This window comes from Pinus tabuliformis, chromosome X (assembly GCF_031772625.1).
Source record: "Pinus tabuliformis cultivar Carrire ecotype Pingquan chromosome X, CPIR1, whole genome shotgun sequence".
Lineage (NCBI taxonomy): Eukaryota > Viridiplantae > Streptophyta > Pinopsida > Pinales > Pinaceae > Pinus > Pinus tabuliformis.
This window is the reverse complement of record NC_142308.1, coordinates 885,692,188-885,716,913: the sequence shown is the minus strand read 5'-3', so window position 1 is coordinate 885,716,913 and position 24,726 is coordinate 885,692,188.

Genomic DNA, 24,726 nt, shown 5'->3' with positions numbered 1-24,726 from the left:
TTGCATGGAGCTATGCTGACTTGAAACAATATGATTCCTCAATTATATAGCATACCATTCCTATTAAGGAGAATGAAAAGCGTTTCAAGAAGAAGTTAAGAAGAATTAATCGTCTTCTTATGCCATTGATTGAAAAGGAAGTGAAAAAAAAAATTGATGCTAAGATTATTGTTCCAATCAGATTCTCAAATTGGCTTGCTAATTTGGTCCAAGTCAGGAAAAAGAATGGAGAGATCAGGATTTGTATAGACTTCAGAAATCTGAATAAAGCTTCATTGAAAGATAATTATCTTCTTCGCAAGATGGATTTGATTCTGCAAAATATTGTTGGTTCACAAAGGATGTCTATGCTTGATGGTTTCTCAGGATACAATCAGATTCTTGTTCATCCGGATGATCAAGAGAAAACAACCTTCACAACACCATGGGGAACATTTATGTACGCCAAGATGCCTTTTGGTCTCATGAATGCAGGAGCCACTTTCCAGAGAGCAATGGATATTGCTTTTGTTGAAGAAAAGGACAAATCAGTGGTGCTTTATCTTGATGATGTCACAGTTTTTTCAAAGAGAGAAGAAGATCATTTGAAGCACCTTGAAAGAGTTCTGCTGAAATGTAGAAGGTTTGGTATTTCTCTTAATCCAACCAAAAGTATTTTTGCTTTAACCTCTAGCAAACTTCTCGGTCATATTATTTCTGAAGAATGAATTAGGATTGATCCTAATAGAGTTAGTGCAATTCAAAAATTAGATCTGCCAAGAAGTAGGAAAGAGATTCAATCCTTCCTTGGGAAAGTTAACTTTGTTAGACGATTCATTCCTAACTTTGCTGAAGTTGTCATGAGCATAACAAAGATGTTGAAAAAGGGAGTGGACTTTAAGTGGATAGCTGAAGCAAAGAAATCATTTGAGGAGATCAAGAAGGCACTCACACAAGCACCTGTCCTTATTAGCCTTGATTTTACCAAAGAATTCCTTATTTTTACATTTGCTTCTGAGGATACAATTATTGGAGTTCTGCTGCAAAATGGAAGTCAACGTACTGAACAACCTATTTCTTTCTTTAGCAAGACATTAGCAAATGTTGAACTGAAGTATAATATCTTAGAGAAACAAGCCTATGCATTGGTGAAAGCAATAAAGGATTTCAGGATCTATGTTTTTCATTCTTACATTGTTGCCTATGTTCCAAATGATGTTATAAAGTATATTCTAACACAGGCTGATCCAGATGGAAAAAGGGGCAAATGGATAGCAAAATTGTTAGAGTATGACATTGAGATTAAACCCACAAAGTTGGTAACGGGTCAAGGCTTAGGCAAGATGCTAACACAATCAAATTTGGACTGTCTTGATATTAACTTGAGTACAAAGATCTCAGAAATTGCTTTAAATGGAGAGGAATTGGTCCAAAAAATTAAAAATTCTTGGTTTCAGAATGGTACAAGGATGTAGCATTTGTTTTGCAGCATAATAAAGCCCCTGCTAATCTTTCAAAATCCAAAGCCCAGTTTGTCAAGCTGAAATCTCTAAGATATTTTGTGTATGACCAAAATTTGCTTTGGAAGGATGCAGGAGGAATATTGTTAAATTGTATCATTGAAGAAGAAGCTGATAAAGTAATTGATGAATTCCATAAGGGAGATTGTGGAGGACATCACTATTGGAAAGCTACTGCAAACAAGATCTTGAGGGCTGGATATTTTTGGCCAATTATGTTCAGAGATATCTATAAAAGGATAGCTACATGTCATGAATGTCAAGTGTTTGAAGGAAAGAGGAAGCTTGTGCCATTGCCTTTGGTTCCTATATATGTTGAAGTGCCTTTCCAGCAATGGGGATTATATTTTATAGGGGAAATCCATCCTCCTTCATCAGGTCAGCATCGCTGGATTCTCACAGCCACTGATTACTTTACCAAATGGATAGAAGCAATCCCAACAAGGCAAGCAAATGATTTAGTGATTATCTCTTTCTTAGAAAATAATATATTATCAAGATTTGGTTGCCCAATGAAGATTATAACTGACAATTCTCAAGCTTTTAAGTCCAAGAAGATGATTAATTTTTTCCATCAGTATCACATTTCTCTTGGACATTCTACTACTTATTATCCGCAAGGAAATGGCCTTGTTGAATCATCAAACAAGAGCCTTGTAAGAATCATCAAAAAGCTGTTGCAGGAAAATAAGAAAGCTTGGCATTTGAAATTGAAGTATCCTTTGTGGGCTGACCGGATTTGTACAAAGAGATCCATTGGAACATCACCATATGAGTTAGTATACGGTGCTGAAGCCATACTTCCAACATCCCTTGGAGTGCCTGTGATGAAGCTAATTCAACGATTAGAGGAGGAACCAAATGTTGTACAAAAAAAAATCAATCAGCTGATAGCCTTGCAAGAGAAAAGAAATCAGGTGTTTGACAGTCATTAACAAAGTCAGAACAGAATCAAGAGAACATTTGATAAAAGGATAAAAGAAGTTACCTTTCAGATCCATGATAGAGTGTTGAAATGGGAAGCTAGAACTGAAGAAAAAGGTAAGCATGGTAAATTAGAAAATTTGTGGAAAGGGCCATATCAAATTTCTTCTTTCCATGGAAATAATACTTACATGTTGCAAGAGATTGATGGAAAACCATATGCTGGAGGACCTGTCAATGGCAGGTTCCTAAAGCATTATTATTGATCAAAGTTCTGCCAGTTTCTCACAACATTGTATATACCCGTTTTATCAGTTTTTTCTTTTGTTGCAAATAATGACAAGCTGAACAGAAAGCTCAAGCCAAGGTGAAGGCCCAAGAAGATGGAAAGAAATGCTCGTCAAGCAAATCTATGTTTATCATAAAATGGACAAAGCACTGGACTTGCGAGTTCTTAGTGTACTACAGGAGCACACTATCCCAAGTGGAGCCACAAAAATGTTATCACCAAAATAGGACCCTGATAGGCTGCTGATCAGACTATCTCGGTGTAACTCTTTCAAACCAATATTTTAGCTAAGGCTTAGCCTCCTTAGACAGAGAGGGCTCTGTCAAAGGATTAAAGTTTTTTGATTATGATTAAGATGGCTAACTCTTTGTGAAACAAATAGGAATGAAGCTGGTGGAATCAAAATTAGCAAGCATCCATTGGGCTTATGGAGTCATATGTCATGTAGCATTAACAGTAGAATTGGCTTTGCAATAAAATCAAGGCATTCAGATTTCAATATAGGTAGAGTACACCAAACACAAAAAGGACAGTTTACGAGTATATGAAGGAAATTAGAACACTGCAAGTGATTTTTAAGTAATCAAATACTCATAATATTGTAGACAACATGAAAAGACAACAAAAGGAACTCATACATTGAACTCTCTATGACTCTTGAGCAACAGAAGCCAGTACTGTATTACCAAAAGAAATAGAGTCTTTACATAAGCTTAATAACAGAGCTTTTTTACATAAATTTCCAACCCTTATTACATTTCCCTTTCTCCTATATATAGAGTTCTCCTACCAGACTGAGATTCCTCCTCAAACATGAGGGGAACTTGAAATCTACTTCTAATGACACCTGTTCAACTTTTAACTGCCTATTAAGTGTAACAAACTACAACTAGACTTTCTAGAGATCTAAATCAAGTAGGAGTCTAACTCCATATTATGCTAATAATAGCCTTGATTACAATCATTCTCATTCTTTGACATCTGGTCCCTTTTTAGTTTGGCTGTGGTGGATGTTCAAAGCTCCATGCTGGTCTTCAGTGTCATATCTTTTCCATTGCCCCTGAAACATAGGAAACTACCCCTGTTTATCAGTCTTTGGTTTGCCTCAAAATGTTCGAATCCAAAGAACCATGCCCTTCACCTTTCATTATCCAAAATATATCAAATTACCACATCCTTGATGTGTTGTCAACCTTTTTCATGTGTGAAGGCAAAAGCTCTTCCAAGCTATCTGACATATCTTGCACTGTAGTAAATCTGCTCACTTCATGACAAAAAGTTTAGAGTTGGATTTGAATACATGTTTCCTCCACCTGTCTTGACCTTGTTGAAAGTTGATAGCTTCAGAAGATCCCTTGAAGATATTCACTTTCCAAAATTTCCGCTTGTATTTCAAAACTGGTTGACTGAGATTAGATTATGTAGCTTCAGCAGTTTCGTAGTGCGCTACGAAATTGTTTAGCGTTAGTCATCATCTTCAGCAGTTTCGTAGCATGCTACGAAACTGCTGTGTTATTCCAACAAACACAGTTTCAACCAAAATTTTGCCATTTTGATCCTTTTGCTATTTAAACATTCTTTCAACTGCTCCAAGGCCTTTCAAAACAGAATGGAAATGTATGATTCTTCAAGAAATATTATACCAAGCAAAACCATCAAAATTTGAAACGTAGCCTTACTTGAAGTGAGATTTCTTTAAGGAGATTCTTTCAGCTGGCTTAACTGTATCTTTAAGTCTTCAATTTGTTTCTTCATGACCTTGATCACAGATCTAAGGTTTGTATTGACCTTTCTGATAAATTGAGCTTCCTTTATTGCAGGAACAGTCCAGCTACAGAATTGAACACTAAAATCAACCACCTCAGGAATTTGAAATGTTTGGTCCTCCCACCGAGCTTGCATTTGGTTAAAATAAGCCTCCTTAACTACAAATTTCCTAGCAGCTTTCTTCAATCTAGAAATTTCAAAGTTGGTCGATTCCAATCTCATTTTCATGTTTTCCACACTATCTTCTTCTTGAATGGCAACTGATTTGCCTTTATACTTTCTTTCATGATGTCGTGTCACCTCCCTTGTTTCATCTGCTCTTGGTAGTACCTCTTGTACTTGTTTAAACTTCCTCGTTATGGATCTCTTGGGCTTAGAAACGAATTGATCAACCTGATCATCAAACTTGAGTTTCTTCGAGGCTTTGACTCTCTTAGCCTTGTGTTTTCCTAACTCTATCCAATATGCTTGAACTAGTGGAGAGTCTTCAATCCCAATGGCTTGCAATAAGTCATTTAAGTATCCCTTTGAAGAAGGGCTTTCTTCAATACTCACTGACTTACCTTTTTCTTTAGCCACCTGGCTCCTAGTCCTTCTTCTTTCAACTCCTTCATCTGTGCTTGATTCATGTGCATTTTCTTTGACCTGAGTTTTCTCTTTAAGGGACTGCTGGGGTGTATCCTGGATAGTCACTATCCTGGTGGATTCTCTTACTTGTTTCCTTGCCTTTAACTTTGGAAACCTCTTGGATCTTGTTTCTGCCTGATGACCAGTTGTTGTTGAAAAATCTTTTGCAGCTTGAGGGTTGAGACCGGTCTTGTTCTTGAAACCATACATGAATATGAATGTGTGCCAGTCCCTACCAACCCTCTGGGGTTCATGCAGAACAATCAACTTAACCAAGCCATGGTGGAATAATGAAGTCTCACAGGCTTCTTTCCTTAGCTGCACCTTGTCACACATTTTGCTTAAGCTGTGGAATAAATAAAAAGGTAGATCAATAGATGTCTTTCCTTTGAAATGCAACAAAAGTTTAAAATGGTATGGATACACCTTATTATATCTCCCTTCATAGGTAAGGTACTTTTGTATACAAGTAAGCAAATTGGCATATGACTCTTTGACATAAATTCTAGGAACAGACTTGTTTAAATCTGAGTTAATGAACTCCTACTTTAGAAATTCTTTGCATGGGGTCATATCAAATTTGAAATTCTTAAACCAACTTTATTGCCCCCTTGGAATCTCCGTAACTGTGGATATCATGTCTGGTGAGACATGCAATTCCAGCATACCAAACTTTGAGTTTAGTCCTGTGAAATTCAGGGAAAATTCCTTAGTAACTTGTGCATGACCTCCCTAGAGTTTCTTGCAAAAATTCCAACATCCAGCTTGTTTAAATGCATGCTCGACTTCTCTATTCTTCAAGGTTATGTTTAAACCTTCAGGTTCATTTCTCAAACATTTGCCCGATCTGTGGTCTTTCCTTTTTGCCGATCCCTCCATGAAGGTTTGAAACATTGTCGCTACTCAAATTTCAATCTCTGCCTTGTTTGTATGGCCGCCTCGCTTGATAACTGCCTCACTTGATAACAATGTATTCAAATTGAAAACTTGCAGACTTATTCCTCATGCAACGAATACAATCATCATTAAGATTGTGAATACCTGGATTTTCTTGGAACTTGCAATCCGTGTGTACCAATGTACCTAGTGGTTGTAATGATGGAGATAAGCAGTTGGACATGATATGTGGAGTGCATAAACTGACAATGAATGACACAACTATAACTTAACTTGACAGATTTGACAGTTAGGAAAGATTCGCTACAGAATGGACGAATCTCTGATTACGTAACGCGGCCAGTGTATATTTTGAATTATGTGCTACAAAATCACCTAAAAGATATCGCGCTGTGAAATCACCTAAAACCTGTTGCGCTGTGAAACTGCTAAAAGGATTTATGTGCTGCGAAAACACTTCAAAATGGTTACATGCGCTATGAAATCACCTAAAGGGCTTTGTGGCACATAGTAACTTTTAAACAAAATTGACACATGGCTATGAGACCAGTGATGAATGAGAATGACCAATGATGAATGAGAATGCATATTTGACTCAAGAATCCTAAGACTCAAACTCTAAGGAAAAAAAAAATCAAACTTAGACTAGCACCGACCTTTGTCATCAAACTAGTATGAGAAATTTTGGCATTAGAATTCTTAAGTGATAACAGCAGTAGTGGATAATCTCTGGGAAGATATGAACTCTGGGGAATTGGTACTTGGGTAAACTCGATTCCCAAAGTCCTATGTAGTTTACATGGTTTAGGTACTGGTCTCTGTACCTGCAGTATAGTTTCAAAGGGGATTCTTGGACAGAGGTATCTTTAATCTGAAAGTATTTATCTGCTAGTCGGAGATGGTCTAAATCCATGTGAGTAGAAATGGATAGGACATTCAATGCAATTTGGGTAGCCATCTTTGGTTCTTGTGGTTTAAAGGAAGGGGGCAAAGGGTTTTCAGTGAAATTGGGGAAAACTGGTCTAATTCAGAGTATTTTGGAGTCACTGGGCAACTATTTTACTGAATTACTTAGTAATTTTAAGAAATTGAGTCTAGGTTTGGGAATAAAATAGGATTTCTCAGTGAATTTGGATAAATACCTGGTTTTGGCTCTGAATGGAGTGATGGGTGACTATGCTCTGTTTGCAAGAAGCGCACATGACTGAAAGGTGGTCTGGAGTTTTAGCAGCTTCAACAAGTTGGCAGTTGGACGTGGGTTGACGTTTGCAAGTACTCTGGTGCTCACATGGAGGTCAAAGTGGTCTTTTTCATAATAAAACTAAAAACAATGAGTTTTTTAGTTTTATTCACAAATTCAACTATTTTGGCGGGTACGTGGGGAAAGGGACACTTGGCATTAAGTGGGGGATGCGACATTTTTTCGTCTAGCGGGAGGCAGTAAGCGGGTTCATATCGCACTGCTTTTGGGCTGGAGCGGTTTCAGGGGGAGGCCGCCCGATATGATTTTCGACCGTTAGATCAAAAGGGACCATATTGTACGATGATCGGGGCGGGGTTTTAATATGAAGTTTAATGGAGTGTCCAGGCGGAGGTTTAAGGGCAGAGGGATTAATTAATTGCAGATTATGGAGGTTTAATGACATCAAGGGTGATATCATTGATGGGGACATATTATTAATTAATCACTGATTGATTAATTAATCTCTTTTATTCGGTAGTGGGTCTTGGTTATTAATTAGCCACTGATCAACTTAATTAACCCATTAATTATTCACTAATAAAGTTTATGTTTCAAACTTCAGGACGGGATATTAACATAGGGGTTTTTAATAAAGTATACGAGAAAGGGGTATTTTTGGGCTAAATATAATTAAAATTAGGAGTTAAGATGAATGAAAATGGAAAAATGGATTTGTGCTAAGTATAATGTGTTTTGAAATTTATTTACTTTTCACATGGAAACATTATAACTTAGGCTAAGTATTTTTGTGGGTTTTTGTGAAAAAGGTGTTTGCTTAGGGGGTGATTACTTTCCCTAGGTAAATGGTACTTTTACCTTAGGAAAGGGATTTTTTAGGGGAAAATGAGTGAATTGAAGGGGGTGAATGTTTATGAGGGGATTTAGTAGATAGAACCTATAAGTTATTAGAACGAGGGTCCGGTCCCTCCAGAAGTCTGAGAAATGCTATGAGCCCCTTTAACTTAAGATTTTTAGGCACTTTAAGATTTTCCTTGGGAATTAGTGAAGTGAAAAATGTAATGAATGAGGGAGGTTAATCAATTGACATTGCGTATTTTTGTAAATGCTCACTTATCATTCATACTTTAGAAATTTGATGATGAAGGTAAATGATATGATCTTATCTAATCAATCATCAAAATTTTGCAACCATTCAACTACTTACCCATCTACTCATCCTACCATTTTTTCTACTCTTTATTAGGGTTAAGCTGGCAAACCCTTATCAAAACTTTTCTTTTCTTTTACAAAATTAAGCTATCTAAGTCTAACCTTATTACATCCAAGGGCTCAGATTAAATAGTTGAGATCCTTTTATTAACTCTACGTATCTACTTATTTGCCAAGATTAAACAGTCTGGTCATATTTTCATTCTCTATTTATAAACATGAAATTCAAAACATGGAATAACCAAGATTAAACGGTTTGACCATCCATGGATTGTGGCAAAGGTAACACACTGCAAACAATCTTTTTTTTCAACATCAAAAGTAAATAGTAGTGGCACTTTGACTTGAACACTTTCACAATATTTTTCTTTCTTGGGGTTCATTTTTCATCTTTTTTGACCTTTTTCATTCTTTTTGTGCTTTTATTTTTCTTTCAGGACACACCTTCTTTACATTTTTTAATTTTTTTTTGAATTTTTGAATATGGAAAACATTTTCAGAAAGCAAAGGTAGGTACATATTCCAGTTTTAATCTCAACTATTCAAAAATTATGACTCCTATTGGTATAGGAACATAACAGAGAGAAAACCACCTTTTTGGGCTGGTTACTTCCCTTGCAAGTGGCTCACCCAACATGCATGTAGGCCATTGGATCTAGCACAGGTTGATCGATGATGAAGGATCAACGAACGATTTTGGGTTGATTGGGTTAAGTTGGGACCGTTAGATCTAAAGAGAATAGATCTACGGCATAGCACCCTTCCGATGGATTATGTTGATCAGACCAAGTGTTGATCGTCGAATCTAATACAAAAGAAATTGACAGTACAGAACGAGGACCACTATTATAAAATGCCCTAATGTTATATATGTCCTTTGTGTCAGAAGAGGAAGCCATGGACCAGGAAGCCAAAGAATCAAGAGAGCATAGATGGACGAGCGAGCGCAGAGCAAGCTAAAGCGATCACAACTGAAAGGATTGGTGTCCTGGGAGTTGGTGCTCCTAAATTCAAGGTTGGTGCCTCGACAAGACAGAGTTGGTGCTCTGGATGTTGGAGCCTCGAAAGAGTCCAAGTTGGTGCTTCGAAACTGATTGAAACCATATATATATATATATATATATATATATATATATATATATATATATATTACTTGATTTATTGTAGAGATCATATTAATAAAAGCATCTATTCTTGTTATCTATTTATGTGTTCCAGATATAAATGTTTTTAATTGATAAAAATTATAATTGAAAAGAAATATTGATTCACCCCCCCTAGTACTTCCAACATCTTTAGGAGGGTTATTTTTCTTCTTTCTATACATTATGAATTCTGACTGCTGAATTTCTGAAACAAGTGGAGAAATACTTTTCCTTGTCCTTTTAGCATGTTTTTCATGTGGTGTTAGAGTATGTAATGAAGTAGAAATAAAAACCTTCTCCTCTACTTCCTGCAATGTGTTCTCCAGCCACTCCTCTTGGTTCATGTATTGTTCGACCTTTGGTCTAGGGTTGTCTACATAAGGAGTAGTTTTCTCTTCTACCCTTAGCTTCAAAATAATCCCCAAGGTATCATAAGACTAGGTAAAACTTAGTTTAAATTTCATTTGTTTCAAACTAAGGTCTACTTATTTTGTTACTACTCTAGTATTACAAATAAAAGGTCCAATCTGAGCTTTTAATTGAAATTGAGATTTCTTCTTCACTAAAACAAAGCGCAGCTCATCCATGTTCATCACCTGCCCAATATATTCAAGTGAAAAAATCATAATTGGTACAAACTTAGGCAATTTATATGGAGGAAGCTCACATCCATATACTCTAATCTCTATGTATTTTTGGTACAAGTAGCAATCACCATTGTTTTTTTGCTCACTGAGATGGAGAATTCTCTTGATTTCAACGGAAATTATAGGAACAACATCACTATTAAGAAAGCATGAGACCATGTATAAAGACTAATTGGTGTATTCATATTCTTCATTATCAAGGAAGTCCAACGAATCACAGATTAAGGATTACCCTACTCATCTAATTTGTGTAATTGAAACTGGAGTTTATCTGCTTGAAGAAATAAAAGAATATATACAAGAATTGACTCATACTTGAAAGATACTTCTATTGAAAACCTTAAGAACTAATCATGTATTGCTTCAAACAAAAGCTCACTATAATTGAAAAACATAGAAGGTTTTTCCCCTACTAATAACACTGATAGAAATCCTAAAGTAATCTAATCTACCCATTAATCACTTGGACAACCTAATATATAGGAAACTATTGATATAACCTATCTACTCATTTCTAGGAACATAGAATAGGGGTATTGAGGATTTTTCCTAGGTAATTCTACATTTTTAGGTAGGAATATTTTAAAAAATTTAGCTTGTTGAGGAAAGGTAATCTTCTTATAGGTTTCCATGAGGGAATCCAGAAAGAAGGGGTGCAGAGAGGCTAAAGGTTTTAATTGAAGTATTTGGCATATTGATTGTGGGGATGTGGTAAACAATACATCATTATTTTTAGAAATAATGGCTCTTTGGCTTGGGATGTATCTAAAATGTCACCAAGTTACAAATTCGGGAATGAAACGAGTTTGAGGAAATATGAATTAAGGTACAAGGGAGCCCCACATGCTCAATTCGTTGTTGTCATCAAGGAATTTATGTTTAGCCCAATTGTGGAGTTCATATAAGTCAAACTCACATTGAGTTTCAGCAATTTCATATTCCTAGTCATCAAGGGTTAGTCTGTCTAAATCTATGATGGGGAATCATTGGGTTTTCCTCTATCATTTTGGATTTTCCCTTTGAAGACATACTAAAGGTATACAAGATATGGATAATGATTACTATGTAATTTGTAGGTTGATGTAGTGCTGAAAAAGCGCTTCAATGCTCTTGTGGTTATTTAGTTATCTTGAGCCTAGATATATAGTTTTGTAAGAACAGAATGCATAAAATGAAACAACAACAAAATATGTATTTATTTATAAAGTGGAAGGATTTACCATTTTAGAATACCCGTTTATGTGAGTGGGACAATTATTATGGGAATGGTTGATGATTAGAATGGGTAGATAATTGTTACGGGGAATAGTGTCTATGTAGAGCTGCTAATCCCACTAAGGCTGGTAGCTACCTTAGAAACAAACAAACTAAAACTACTTCCATTTTCCTTTATGAGAGATAGATGAGAGAAGAATAAAGGAGACCAACCTCTGTCTTGCGCTTGGTTCCTTGCTCGATTCCTCTCTCTTCTCATAGTCCTTTGCTACTTGATTTCTTGTGTACCCAGCTTCACAGAGTACCTGTAGAATCAAAGCAGCATAACAATATACGAGAACATAGCTCTATTATCATAAGCAATATAGGATCAGATGTATATTAACCACACAAATGCATAAAACATCAATCACACAAGTGTATGGAGGAAAACTTGAATAGCTTTATTGATAATCAAGAAAGAGCCAAGAGAATTACAACCGATTGTTCTGACCCAACATCATCCTCTCAGCAAGTAAGCCCTTCTTCACCTCATGAACAGCTTAGATCACCCAACACTATGATGTTTCCTCATGAAACCAATAGCACTCCCTTACAAGATACAAAATTCCAGCCTCTGGATCTCTGGGATGAGGGATCCATATATAGATGTATGCAAGGGAGGTGAGTCAGCTTGAGATTTGATTAGTGTCTTCCCTCTGATAGTTCTTGATTCCACTTGGAGATTGATGATCTCTTACTCATCCCTGGTCGAATTCAGAGAGGCAAGTGTCAGAAGAGAAGTTTCTGGAAGATTCCATGCTTCTCCCTTGCGGATTGACCCTGTCATTTTTCCCTTCTCGCCCATCGCACCCCATAGAAGGTCTTTTTGACATGCAACGCACCTACTGTGTGTATTTAGGTGAGATGCAACGCACTGTGCCTATGGAGCAGGTGAAATGGTCCAGTTTCGACCAGTTCTGAGCAGTTTTTCATGGAGAACTTCTGGGAGATGCTATAATTAGTTGACCTTGTTCTTCTAGGGGTTGGAACAACACCTTTAGGGACTTAGGAGCCCCCCCCTAGAAACCCCCTGCAGCGAATATTTTACGGGCGACATTTCCGCCCCCATTTCGAACTGGGGTCCTATTTGGCGATACCTTTGAATATAGAAGATAATCAGGCTCCACACCCAACAATTGGAGGGCCTTAGTGAATCCTACATCAATTACACGGAATGCAGTAAATGATTTAAATGGAGGTGAAAACAATCTGGTGATATATGGTTCAGGGTGGCGGCCATGAAAGAATGGAGCTAAAATGTATTATAGTGGGTGAGACACAGGTGAATTCTTTGAGTGACTTCTCTTGAACATATCAGCGACACTGACATGATGGATTGATAGCACTAACCCCAACTATGGATGGTGTGATGGAACCATGGCGATGCGACCAGTGAATGGAACAACCCAACCCAACTCGGATACGGAGTGAAAGTGTCATGTTCAAGAGCGACTTGCTACCAACAAATTTTCTTCAAGTTTTCTTCCCAATTTTTCCCGAGTCATTGCTGACCAGTACCTCTTTATTTTTGTCAAGCTTGAGGAGGATAACATATGCTTGTTCTATAATTTGCCCTTCGAGCAAACCCATCGCTATGTTTTAACGAGCCTAGAGATAGTGAAACTTGTTCTTGTCTATTATGGATAAGTTTGTCACTATTAGGTTTTAACAAGTTTAACGACAAAGATAACTCGGTCCTTTTCAATTTTAGAGAGTTTGAAAAGGAACATAAAGGAAACTCCAAAATCCTTTTTCATCATCTAACCCCTTAAGTCCGGAAAATTATAAAATAATACGAAAGGGATGAATTTTCAGTAATTTTAACGAGTCGAACAAGACAAGCGCTCGATCTTTTTGTGTAATAATCCCTCAAGTCCAAAAAGATTAAAATCTAAAGGAGGGATAGCACTTCCGGTCACTTTAATGAGCTGGAGAGGCCAATGGCTCGGTAATCTTTTCATATTTTATGAGTCAGTTGAAAAGAGCTTAAAGGAGACTCGTTTTTTAAGGAACGAGTGATAGATTCGGGTAGCAACTGATTCCAGGTAAGGTTTGGAATTTTCCAATCATGGCAGTGTAACAAGGATGGCTAACAAGATCACTCTTCGCAATTGTTCCTCAAAAGGGATAGACAATCAAGTGGAGGTGAATGATCGACCAATACAAAGTGGAGGTGATGATGAGAACACGACCAAGGCTTCAAAGGCTGAAGTAATACATTCACGATGGTTATTTACCGAAAATTGGTTCATTTTTTAATGAGCTTAAATGCTGGGGGAAACACTTGCTCATTGCTTATGTTTATTTTTTAACGAGCTTGAATTTCGCATTAAAACTGCTCTATTAATCCAATCGCATAATAAGGATGTCTCATATATAAAAACAACATTATTTCAAAGTGTTTCCCCACATCCTTTCTTTATGCAAGTTAGGAAACGACCAATCCTATGAGTTTAAAGGGTTAGAGGGCCTATAAATTTAAAAAATAAATGGTCGCTCTTCGCTTACATGCCAAAAGGTTTGCATGCCCTCAGGTATAGTGAAATAGAGTTTCAAGGTTACCCCTCAATTTGCAGACAAAACATTTGTTTTATGGGGAAAGGCCTACCTTTTCAGGTTACCCCTCAATTTGCAGACAAAACATTTGTTTTATCGGGAAAGGCCTACCTTTTTTAGGTTACCAAAGATTGTTCTATTTGTGCCACAAACAAAACACTTCTTCGGTGATGTATACCGAAATAGACAAAGGTGAGTGGCGTAGATGCCTCCACTCACATAATTTTGATGAAGGAATCTTATTCTAGTCTAATCCCATTTTCCTAACCGGACGAGAGTGTCAAACTAGACAGATATCCTTCGCGGAAACCTACCCTATACCCGAAGTTTTCCTATCGAAACAAGTCGAGGTGCATGCCCCCTGGGTTTCAATCATGCCCTCCGAATCACTCGCGCTCATCAGGAGGACGGACTAGGGATTGATGAGACATTCCTTGCGTAAAAAGACCATTCAGGGTTGGTATATGACTATTTGCTATGTTTGATCTGGGGAATCAAAGTTGGTCTACGAGCTTGACCACTCTTCCTTCGTGCGGAAAACACATTACTCTAAAGAGTGAGGAGACAATGGCTCTCATGCAATAAATATAGTCTCGTCCAAGGAGTAGATTATAATCCAGGGGTCCTTGGACTACTATTACGTTCATGTGAATGGTTTTCCCTCTCAATGTTATGGGCACATCGGGAAGCATCCCTAACGGTCGACTGGTTCCTTTGTCAAAGCCTGTTAGATTTCTCATCTCAAGCAAAAGCGATGGCGAACCAAGCGCTTTCCAAGCAGTTGACGAAAGGATACTCACAGAAGCCCCCTCATCTATGATGGTACCGGCCATAACCATTCTATATACTTGAATGATGATTCGGAATGGTACACTAGCTGGTAAACGACGTCTACCTAGTAGATTCCAGTAAAAGGAAACAACCAGGTTGCCTGGAGGTGGGACCGAATAGACAGTCGGGTATGACTCTGACGAACTTCCTTCGTGCGGTAAATGAATGGGTAGACTGCCCCCATGTTCATTGGAGTCTGTGTTTACGAAGAGAATTTGAACGGTGTCGTTCTTGTTCTCTTCGGTGACTGTATCATCTGAAGATTGATCCTCTGAAGGCACGACCGAGTCAACTGTCGCCTCGACCTTTTCACTTTCGTCAGTTATGGATTCAGATGGTTTATCTTCAATGATAGACGCTTCGGCCGACCACAAGGCCATGTGAGCCGGATTTTCAACTAGTGACGGATTCGACAAGAGTTTCTTGTATCCAGGAGGAAGTTGTAATGGTGAAACCGGACGGTCGTCCAAAACTCTTTTAGCCTCATCTAAGAAGGGACAACGGTGGATGGCATGATCACCTTCACACAATTTACAAGGAAATTTATACTTTCCTTTTTGTCTAGGGGCTTCACTTTCACTAGTTGACGGTGTATGTTGAACATGATCGTCAAAGGTTGACGACACCGGATTGTGAAGATGAGGAGACCAGTCCCTTAAGATCCGATGGATGCAAGGACAATATCGATGATAGTGGTCTCCTTTGCAAATGACACATGGCGATTTAGGCCTCGTCGGTGCAGTGTGTGGATTTTCGCTAGACGATGTTTGGTTGCCCCTTTTCGCTTTTGGCTCCTTCTTCTTCTTCTCTTTCTTCTTCTTCTCCTTCTTCTTCTCAGTTACTTGATTTTGGGCTTTACCAGCTTCATCAAGCGAAGAGGAAGGAGGAGAGGAAGATTTGGATGAAGTAGAGGGTTGGGGGTTAACTCTAATATCGTTTAGTTGCTGACTTGATTTTTCAACAATTACGGTGCTCTGAACAATAGAAGTCGAGAACAGCCATACGGGGAAGCCGATTGTCAATCCTAGAAGAGACAATGTGGACATATGGGGTGCACCAACATCTCCCAAAGAGGAGAAGGGACTAGGATTTCCTCGAAGGGGAACTCCTTGGTTGGTAGACTCCATTTTTCTCAACTTAAGATCAACGTAGGAAAGGTGATGATTATTCCGTTTAAAATAAATTTTAGATGCTTTGACACAACTTGTTTTTTCAATTTTTAAGTGTCAAGAAAAAACAAAAGATGACTCTAGTCGCCTTCGATTTGTAAGGAGCCTGAAGTGACAAGTGCTCAGATGGACCTTTTCCATTAAGGAGTCTAAAAAGGAACGAAAGGGACTGCTCTGGAAATCTAGATAGAGGGATTACCAAACCAATCACAAAAGTACAGAATACTTTTTACGGTATGGCAATCAATCTTTCCGAATGCTGTGTTCAGTGCATTGCGATAGATAGGGCGACAGACACGGCTTCCTATGGATAAAGGATAAAGCCTATTATGGTCTCCCAAAATACACTCGACGGTACGTGGGAGCACAAGTCCGTACTGGCACTTATCATCTCAAAGTGGAGGAATCACCCAACCAACAGTGAAAACAACAGTTACCAGGCTTTACGACTCCGGAATACGTCTCTAGCCTAGACTTCTAGATGTTGTGTGTTAAGTTCCAAAGAGTTTTTAGATTCATTAAATTTATTTTATACTTGATCTTGCTTAAGAAATTTGCCTTTCAGGTTCACCGCGTGAGGTAGATGTACAATTCCTAAAATGAAATCTAAGATGATAAACAGTCATTTAATCTCTTTTCTGCAATGAAAATCCTAGCTACTAAGGAAAGAGAGATGGCATTCTTTCAACAAAGAGCATAGAGCACACACTATGTGCACTGTCCTAAATCAATCCAACAAATAGTCTAAATGCATATGCACATGCATGTATCTGTTTTCAGCCTTCTTAATGTGTGAATGATAAAAAGAAAGCTAATTGCAAATCTGAATTATTTTCCAAAGCGACAATTACTAACAAGTTTCTTTTCAAAACAAAATGAGGACAATGACAACACTTTGCGATTTGGAATTGAAAACTTGCTTTCGACACTAGAAAAACTACTAATTCAGATCAAATACAATAGTAACTGTGTAATCGACCATCAAGAACAATCATATTCTCTTCTATGACTGAAAACGACACTTGCGACACTTTCAAATCAAGAAACGACAGTACAATTACGCTACTTCTTTGTAAAGGAGAACTGAAAATGACTCAAAAAATACATAAAGACATTTATAGTTCTTTGCACAATGGAGGCAGAATAACAGCATGGAAAGGGGTTTCAAACAGAGGTGTACTGACTACAGGCAACAAAACTCCTGAATAGAGCTGAAAGGAGTGAACACAGAAACCAAAATTTAGGAACAAGGCCTTGTCTCATCAGCGCACCTGTAACACAGTGAAACAGAAATGCAACGCACTTACTACACTCGGGAAGTGCACTGCATTTGAAGTTCACAGAACAAATAATGCGCTGGACCAGGGACGAGACTTTGATTGGATTTCGGGTCGCAGTTGGCAGTTCAGTTCAGGGATTTAAGCCGAGCAAGTGGTAATCAGTAAATCAATCACAGGGGCAGATCTAAGGAGGTTACTAGAGCCACCACGAGGGCAATTAGAAAGCTTGTAAATCAATCGTTTAATTCATAAACAAAACCTGGAGATTGACTGAAGCAACATTGATCTACTTTGCACTTGCATAGAAAATTCAGTTCGAAGGCTAGCTGGATTGACTTCAGGCTCTGTCTGTAAGTTTATAAAGTAATCAAATGTAGATGAACAAACAATCTACTCGCTCCCCAGCGGAGTCGCCATTTTTGTTACCGGGAATAGTGTCTATGAAGAGCTGCTAATCCCACTAAGGCTGGTAGCTACCTTAGAAACAAACAAACTAAAACTACTTTCGTTTTCCTTTATGAGAGATAGACGAGAGAAGAATAAAGGAGACCAACCTCTGTCTTGCGCTTGGTTCCTTGCTCGATTCCTCTCTCTTCTGATAGTCCTTTTCTACTTTCTTTATTGTGTACCCAGCTTCACAGAGTACATGTAGAATCAAAGCAGCATAACACTATACAAGAACATAGATCTATTATCATAAGCAATATAGGATCATATGTATATTAACCACACAAATGCATAAAACATCAATCACACAAGTGTATGGAGGAAAACTTGAATAGCTTTATTGATAACAAAGAAAGAGCCAAGAGAATTACAACTGATTTTTCTGACCCAGCATCATCCTATCAGCAAGTAAGCCCTTCTTCACCTTATGAAAAGCTTAGATCACCCAACACTATGATGTTGCCTCAAGAAACCAACAACACTTCCTTACAAGATACAAAATTCCAGCCTCTGGATATCTGGGATGAGGGATCCATATATAGATGTATGCAAGGGAGGTGAGTCAGCTTGAGATTTGATTAGTGTCTTCCCTCTAATAGTTCTTGATTCCACTTGGAGATTAAGTATCTCTTACTCATCCCTGGTCGAATTTAGAGAGGCAAGTGTCACAGGAGAAGTTTCTGGAAGATTCCATGCTTCTCCACCTTGCGGATTGACCCTGCCATTTGTCCCTTCTCACCCATCGCACCCCATAGAAGGGATTTTTGACATGCAACGCACCTACTGTGTGTATTTAGGTGGGATGCAACGCACTTTGCCTATGGAGCAGTTGAAATGGTCCAATTTTGACCAGTTCTGAGTAGTTTTCCATGGAGAACATCTGGGAGATGTTGTAATTAGTTGACCTTGTTCTTCTAGGGGTTGGAACAACACCTATAGGGACTTAGGAGCCCTTGGTTTATGGACATTTATGCTTGGGGTTGCAGTGCTCAAAAATTTCTATAACAGTTGCCCCCTAAAGCATGAGGTCATTAATCTTTTGATGTCGGGTGAAATGCTTTATCATGAGGATCCAAAGTTTTTTTGAGCTGGGAGGTGACTTGTACTAAGATACAATACAATACATTATCTTCATTTTATTTTCATGATCTAGCTGAGGCAGGCATTCCCATGGTCAGCTTTATAAATTCATTTTCATGTACATAGGACAGAAAACCATTTGAGTGTAGACTAATGATTCTGGTAGAGCCATCATCCCTTAGATTGGATGATTGTCTATGTAGCAATGATGTACATTTGATGCCTTTATTTTCTTGAATATATATCGCAGCCCGGATGGATGAAACTAGATCCGGGGTCTTCAATCTCATTTGATTTTCACTCAAAGTACAAGTCAATCCATGTGAGAGATGTTCTGGAGTCGAACATGGAAAGACATTGTCTCATTACCAACCAATGATGTAAGTTGTTAACATGTGCGAAAGGAATCACCTTCACACAATTTACAAGGAAATTTATAGTTTCCTTTTTGTCCAGGGGCTTCACTTTCACTAGTTGATGGTGTATGCTCAACATGATCGTCAGAGGTTGATGACATCAGATTGTGCAAACGAGGAGAGCAGTCCCTTAAGATCCGAGGGATTCAAGGGCAAGCTTGATGATAGTGGTCTCCTTTGCAAATTACACATGGAGATTTAGGCCTGGTCGGTGCAGTGTGTGGATTTTCGCTAGATGATGTTTGGTTGCCCCTTTTCGCATTTGGCTCCTTCTTCTTCTTCTCTTTCTTCTTCTTCTCATTCTTCTTCTCAGTTACTTGATTTTGGGCTTTACCAGCTTCATCAAGCGAAGAGGAAGGAGGAGAGGAACAATTGGATGAAGTAGAGGGTTGGGGGGTAACTCTAATATCATTTAGTTGCTGACTTGATTGTTCATGAATTACGGTGTTCTGAATGATAGAAGTCAACAAGAGCCATATGGGCAAGCTGATTGTCAATCTTGGAAGAGACAATGTGGCCATATGGTGTGGACCAACATCTCCCCAAGAGGAGAAGGGACTAGGATTTACTCCAAGGGGAACTCCTTGGTTGGTAGACTCCATTTCTCTCAACTTGAGATCAACGTAGGAAAGGTGAAGATTATTCCATTTAAAATAAATTTTAGACGCTTTGACACAACTTTTTTTTTCAATTTTTAAGAGTCAAGAAAAAAAAAGATGACTCTAGTCGCCTTCGATTTTTAATGAGCCTGAAGTGACAAGTGCTCAGATGGACCTTTTCCGTTAAGGAGTGTGAAAAGGAACGAAAGGGACTGCTCTGGAAATCTAGATAGAGGGATTACCAAATCAATCGCAAAACTGCAGAATACTTTTTACGGTATGACAGTCAATCTTCCTGAATGCTATGTTCAGTGCATTGCGATCGATAGGGTGGCAGACACGGCTTCCTATGGATAAAGGATAAAGCCTATTGTGGTCTCCCAAAATATACTCAACGGTACGTGGGAGCACAAGTCCGTACTGGCACTTATCGTCTCAAAGTGGAGGAATCACCCAACCAATAGTGAAAACAATAGTTACCATGCTTTACGACGCTGGAATACGTCTCTAGACTACACTTCTAGATGTTGTGCGTTAGGTTCCAAAGCATTTTTAGACTCATTAAATTTAATTTATAGTTGATCTTGCTTAAGAAATTTGCCTTTCAGGTTCACCGCGTGATGTAGATGTACAATTCCTAAGATGTAATCTAAGATGATAAACATTCATTTAATCTCTTTTCTGTAATGAAAATCCTAGCTACTAAGGAAAGAGAGATGGCGTTCTTTCAACAAAGAGCATAGAGCACACACTATGTGCACTGTCGCAAATCAAACCAACAAACAGTCTAAATGAAAATGCACATGCATGTATTTGTTTAGCCTTCTTAATGTGTGAATGATAAAAGGAAAGCTAAGCGCAAATCTGAATTATTTTCCAAAGCAACAATTATTAACAAGTTTCTTTTCAAAACAAAATGAGGACAATGACAACACTTTGTGATTTGGAATTGAAAACTTGCTTTCGACACTAGAAAAACTACTAATTCATATCAAATACAATAGTAACAGTGTAATCGACTATCAAGAACAATCAGATTCTCTTCTATGACTGAAAATGACACTTGCGACACTTTCAAATCAAGAAACAACAGTACAATTACGCTACTTCTTTGTAAAGGAGAACTGAAAATGACTCAAAAAATACATAAAGAAGATTACAGTTCTTTGCACAATGGAGGCAGAATAACAGCAAGGAAAGGGGTTTCAAACAGAGGTGTACTGACTACAGGTAGCAAAACTCTTGAATAGAGCTGAAAAGAGTGAATAGAGAAACCAAAATTTAGGAACAAGGCCTTGTCTCATCAGCGCACTTGTAACACAGTGAAACTGAAATGCAACGCACTTACTACACTCGGGAAGTGCATTGCATTTGAAGTTCATAGAATAGACAGTGCGCTGGACCAGGGACGAGACTTTGATTAGATTCCGGGTCATAGTTGGCAGTTCAGTTCAGGGATTTAGGCCAAGCAAGTGGTAATCATTAAATCAATCACAGGGGTAGATCTAAGGAGGTTACTAGGACCACCACGAGGGCAATTAGAAAGCTTGTAAATCAATCATTTAATTCATAAAAAAAAACCAGAGATTGATCGAAGCAGTGTTGATCTACTTTGCACTTGCATTGCAAATGCAGTTTAAAGGCTAGCTGGCTTGACTTCAGGCTCCGTCTGTAAGTTTATAAAGTAAACAAATGTAGATGAAAAAACAATCTACTCGCTCCCCAGCGGAGTCACCATTTTTGTTACCGGGAATAGTGTCTATGCAGAGCTGCTAATCCCACTAAGGCTGGTAGCTACCTTAGGATCAAAAAAACTAAAACTACTTTCGTTTTCCTTTATGAGAGATAGATGAGAGAAGAATAAAGGAGACCAACCTCTGTCTTGCGCTTGGTTCCTTGCTTGATTCCTCTCTCTTCTGATAGTCCTTTGCTACTTGCTTTCTTGTGTACCCAGCTTCACAGAGTACCTGTAGAATCAAAGAAGCATAACACTATACGAGAACATAGATCTATTATCATAAGCAATATAGGATCAGATGTATATTAACCACACAAATGCATAAAACATCAATCAGACAAGTGTATGGAGGAAAACTTGAATAGCTTTATTGATAATCAAGAAAGAGCCATGAGAATTACAACTGATTGTTCTAACCTAGCATCATCCTCTCAGAAAGTAAGCCCTTCTTCACCTCATGAAAGGCTTAGATCACCCAACACTATGATGTTGCCTCAAGAAACCAACAACACTTCCTTACAAGATGCAAAATTCCAGCCTCTGGATCTCTGGGATGAGGGATCCATATATAGATGTCTGCAACGGAGGTGAGTCAGCTTGAGATTTGATTAGTGTCTTCACTCTGATAGTTGTTGATTCCACTTGGATATTGATGATCTTTTACTCAACCCTGGTCGAATTCAGGGAGGCAAGTGTCACAGGAGAAGTTTGTAGAGGATTCCATGCTTCTCCACCTTGCGGATTGACCCTGCCATTTGTCCCTTCTCACCCATCGTACCCCATAGAAGGGCTTTTTGACATGCAAAGCACCTATTGTGTGTATTTAGGTGGGATGCAACGCACTTTGCCTATGGAGCAGGTGAAATGGTCCAGTTTTGACCAGTTCTGAGTAGTTTTTCATGGAGAACTTCTGGGAGATGCTGTAATTAGTTGACCTTGTTCTTCTAGGGGTTGGAACAACACCTTTAGGGACTTAGGAACCCTTGGTTTATGGACATTTATGCTTGGGGTTGCAATGCCCAAAAATTTCTAGAACAATTGCCCCCTAAAGCATCAGGTTATTAATCTTTTGATGTCGGGTGAAATGCTTTATCATGAGGATCCAAAGTTTTTTCGAGCTGGAAGGCAACCTGTAATAAGATACAATACAATACATTAACTTCATTTTATTTTCATGATCTAGCTGAGGTGGGCATTCCCATGCCTAGCTTTATAAATTCATTTTCATGTACATAGGACATACAACCGTCTGAGTGTAGACTGATGATTCTGGTAGAGCCATCATCCGTTAGAATGGATGATTTTCTGTGTAGAAATGATGTACATTCAATGCCTTTATTTTCCTGAATATATATCGCAGCCCGGATGGAAGAAACCAGATCCGAGGTCTTCAATCTCATTTGATCTTCACTCAAAGTACAAGTCGATCCATGTGAGAGATGTTCTGGAGTCAAACATGGAAAGACATCGTCTGATTACCAACCAATGATGTAAGTTGTTAACAAGCGCGAGAGGAATCATCGATAATGATAATGATCCTCAAGCTACTGTAGTACAATTCACGTGGTTTGAATAAGGGACTTGGCATTGAACACCACAAAAAATCTTTCGATCGAAGGCCATTGATATAAAGCTGTCGCCGGAAGTGAGAAACTTGCCATTGAGGCATGCAAGCTTCAAAGTACTGAAAGGGTTGTTCCTAGATCGACTTCTTGGATAATGAGCTGATGTCGACTAGAAGGGATCTGTCATAGGAGGGACTTACTGAATCCCACACCAATGACACGGAACGCAGTAAATGATTTAAATGGAGGTGAAAACACTCTGGGGATATATGGTTCAGGGTGGCGGTCATGAAAGAATGGAGCTAAAATGTATTATAGTGGGTGAGACACAGGTGAATTCTCTGAGTGAATTCTCTTGAACATATCGGCGACACTGACATGATGGATTGGTAGAATTAACCCAAAATGTGGATGGTGTGATGGAACCATGGTGATGTGACCAGTGAATGGAACAACCAAACCCAACTCGGATGCAGAGTGAAAGTGTCATGTTCAAGAGCGACTTGCTACCAACAAAGTTTCTTCAAGTTTTATTCCCAATTTTTCCCCAGTCATTGCTAACCAATACCTCTTAATTTTTGTCAAGCTTGAGGAGGATAACATATGCTTGTTCTATAATTTTTCCTTCAAGCAAACCCATCGCTATGTTTTAACGAGCCTAGCGATAGTGAAACTCGTTCTTGTCTATTAGTGATAAGTTTGTCGCTATTAGGTTTTAAAGAGTTTAACAACAAAGATAACTCGGTCCTTTTCAATTTTAGAGAGTCTGAAAAGGAACGTAAAGGAAACTCCAAAATCCTTTTTTGTCATCTAATCCCTTAAGTCCGAAAAAGTATAAAATAATAAAAAAGGGATGAATTTTTTGTAATTTTAACTAGCCGAACAAGACAAGCACTTGATCTTTTTCTGTAATAATCCCTCAGGTCCAAAAAGATTAAAATCTAAAGGAGGGATAGCACTTCCGGTCACTTTAACGAGCTGGAGAGGCCAATGGCTCAACAATCTTTTCATATTTTACGAGTCAGTAACAAAGAGCTTAAGGAAGACTCGTTTTTTGAGGAACGAGTGATAGATTCGGGTAGCAGCTGATTCTAGGTAACGTTTGGAACTTTCCAATCACGACATTGTCACAAGGATGGCTAACAAGATAACTCTTCGTAGCTGTTCCTCAAAAGGGGTAAACAATCAAGTGGAGGTGAATGATCGGCCAATACAGAGTGGATGTGATGATGAGAACACAACCAAGGCTTCAAAGGCTGAAGTAATGCATTCACGATGGTTATTTACCGGAAATTGGTTCATTTTTTAATGAGCTTAAATGCTGGGGGAAACACTTTCTCATTGCTTATGTTTATTGTTTAACGAGCTAGAATTCTGTGTTAAAACTGCTCTATTAATCCAGTCGCATAACATGGATGTCTCATATATAAAAACGGCATTATTTTAAAGTTTTGCCCCACATCCTTTCTTTATGCAAGTTAGGAAACGTCCAATCCTACGAGTTTAAAGGGTTAGAGGGCCTAAAAATTAAAAAAATAAATTGTCGCTCTTCGCTTGCATGCCAAAAGGTTTGCATGCCC